This window comes from Talpa occidentalis, unplaced genomic scaffold (genome assembly GCF_014898055.3).
Source record: "Talpa occidentalis isolate TD23 unplaced genomic scaffold, MPIMG_talOcc4v2.1 talOcc4.788, whole genome shotgun sequence".
NCBI classification, from domain to species: domain Eukaryota; kingdom Metazoa; phylum Chordata; class Mammalia; order Eulipotyphla; family Talpidae; genus Talpa; species Talpa occidentalis.
In genome coordinates this window covers 24,149-26,966 of record NW_023605181.1, presented here as the reverse complement: position 1 = coordinate 26,966, position 2,818 = coordinate 24,149, and the positions used below count along the sequence as shown (strand labels likewise).

General features: G+C 41.9%; 1 pseudogene; it reads right to left on the bottom strand.

The window, feature by feature from the left end:
* Positions 1 to 1,024: 1,024 nt before the first annotated feature.
* Positions 1,025 to 1,371, bottom strand: LOC119233332 (gamma-aminobutyric acid receptor-associated protein-like; annotated as a pseudogene).
* Positions 1,372 to 2,818: the final 1,447 nt, after the last annotated feature.

Here is a 2,818-nt window from a genome sequence, read left to right as displayed (position 1 = left end):
AGAGCGAGCTGGGAGGAGCTCAGCCCAGAGCCCCGGCAGCCCACACTGGCATCTCCGACCACTGCCCGCTGCGGATCAGGGCCCTGGGGTGAGGCTCTGCAGGGCACCTGTGGAAAGTGCTTTCTTTGTCCCTTGCGCACGGTCCTGCCAGTGGGGGTAGTTGCTGCATCCTGGTGGGGTTTTCAGACACTCCTGGTAACCTGAAGTTCAATCTGTTCCCTGGGGACTGCCGCTTCTGTGCTCCCCAAAACTTGTCTATTTCCCTTCTCCCACCATTTGCATGGATCTGGGGGGGGGCAGGCAGATAGTCCATTTTTAAGATATACTTAATCTGATGAGTAGAATATTTTGCACAATTTATCTTACCTTTAGTCTTATAGACTCTACTTATTTCCAAAGCAACTTAGCTCAGCACCTTCCCCCCACGCCTTCAGTGGGGTTGTTTTCCTACATTTGCAATGCAGTTAGATTAAACAATCTGCCACACTCTGAAGTTCATCTGGAACCCCCCAATCTCCTGCATGGTTTTTTTTTTTTTTTTTAAATCTTGCTTATGTTAAGGTTCTACAGGTTTTGAGAACTACAGAAGTACAATGTAATGTAGAGTGGTTTCACTGCCCTTCACCTATTCAACCCTCCTTTTTCCCCCACCCCAACCTCTTTGGCAATCAGTGATTTTTTCCATTGCTACAGTTTTGCCTTTTCCAAAATGTCATATAATGCAACCAAATGCTAATTTGCACTTAAAAGTCCTCTATGTCTTTTCATGTCCTGATAGCATATTTCCTTGTAGCACTGAATAATATTCCATTGTACGGATGCATCACAGTTTACCCATGCATCTGTTGAAGGACATAAACACATCTTGGTTGTGTGAGAGCCTCCAATATTAGCCTCCAATATTAGGAGTGCAGGTCCTGAAGAAGGGAGGTGGTGTTTGAGCTTGAAGGAAAAGAAATGTGTCCAAGAAAGGTGGCCACCTCTCTTTTTAGAAAGGGATCCCCTCCATCTCAGGGTAGCGACTTCACAGACTCAAGACATTGTCATCACTGTAGACAATGTATCAAAAGAAGTTGTCATGGCGTTCCTGCTATAGCTGACCCATCATGGCATGGTGGTGGGACAACATTGCTGACAAAGGCCAACAAGATACCCTCAGCTCAGAGATGAGTTCTCTTCCAGATGGAGAAGCTCTGTGGACCAACTGTGAGATCAGAAGGCACCGGCTATTTCTTTTTGTCCAGATCTCCCATCTGAGCAGTGGGGGCCTTCTCTGTTATCACTGGGACTCTCCTATCCAAGGCTTTCTTTTGGATTTTCTCTCCCTCAGAGCAGCATTTCTCAAACAGATGCTCCACTCTTCTGGGTGGGCTGGGGAGATTGGGAGGAGGTAGGAGAAGGCAGGACCTGTTGCTGAGTTTAAAGAGTGCATTGTATGGTTTGGATACTTGATCAGATGTGTCTGTTGCAAAGATTTTCTTCTAGTCCATAGTTTAGCTCCTAGTTGATGTCTTTCACAGAGCAACAGTTTTTAATTGCAATGGAGTCCAATTTAACAATTATTTATTTCATGGATTGCATCTTAGATGCTACATCTGAAAAAAGGTATCACCATGCCCATTGTCTTTATTTAGAGTAGTTTTAGGTTCACAGCAAAATTGAGAAAATACAGAGATTTCTCATATCCCTCCTCCCTGCCCCATGCCTGCGTAATCTTTCCCATCTTTAATATCTCCCATTTGTTCCACTTGGTGAAACTAAGCTGGAGGTTTTGTAGATGTCCTGTAGCAAGTTGAAGAAGTTCACTTTATTCCCAATTAGCTGAGCCTTTTTATCATGAATGAGTACTGGATTGTGTTAAATGCTTTTTCTACATCCATTGGTATGTTTATGGGACTTTCTTTTTTTGCCTGTTGATGTGTTGAATTACAATGATTGATTTTTAAAGGTTGAGCCAGCTTTGCATACTGAAATTAAGCCCAGTTGGTCATGGTATGTAATTCTTTTTATACATTGCTGGATTCAATTTTCCAAAATTTTGTTGAGGATTATTTCATCTCTGTTCATGAAACATTGGTTTTCACTGTTCCTTTCTTGTAATGTCTTTATCTCTTTTGGTATTAGGGTTATGTTGGACTCATGAAACAAGTTAGGAAGTGTTCTTTCTGATTGCCAGCTTTGAGAGGAGGCCAGGGCTTATCAAGCAGATGTAACTCAGGGTGAGAGACACACAGAGCGTATCCACTGGAATTGAATCCAGGAGAATATGACCCAGTAATTTACTAACAGTAGGACCTCTAAAATTGTGAAACCTCACTTCCTCTTCCAGATCTGCCACACCATGCATATGATCTCAGGACAGTTAACTGCTCATTTAACATATATAATTATTGAGCAGCTACTATGTGCTAGGCACCGGGATAACATGACCCTCTTGATGCTTACATTCTTTTTCTAGATTTACATTTCTTTTTAACTTTCTATACTTTAGTTTTCCTCATCTATAAAATGAAACAGTAATGGCACCTGCTTCCTAAGACTGTTATCTTATATAAGTAAATAAATATTAAGAGCATTCTGTACAAATATTGTATTACTATTGCTGTTATCATTACTACTATAACTACTATTATGTACCAATAGTTAATACAATTGACAGAGAGCAGAGATTCCAGCCTACGGGATTTTCAGCTCCACGCTGGCTGCCCCAACTCTACACTCTTGCCATTGGTCTCCCCACTTCACCAACTAACCCTGTTGATCTCTGGTCTCATTAAATTGTATATGAAATTCCTTCTCTGGCCTAGAGTTCTCTTGC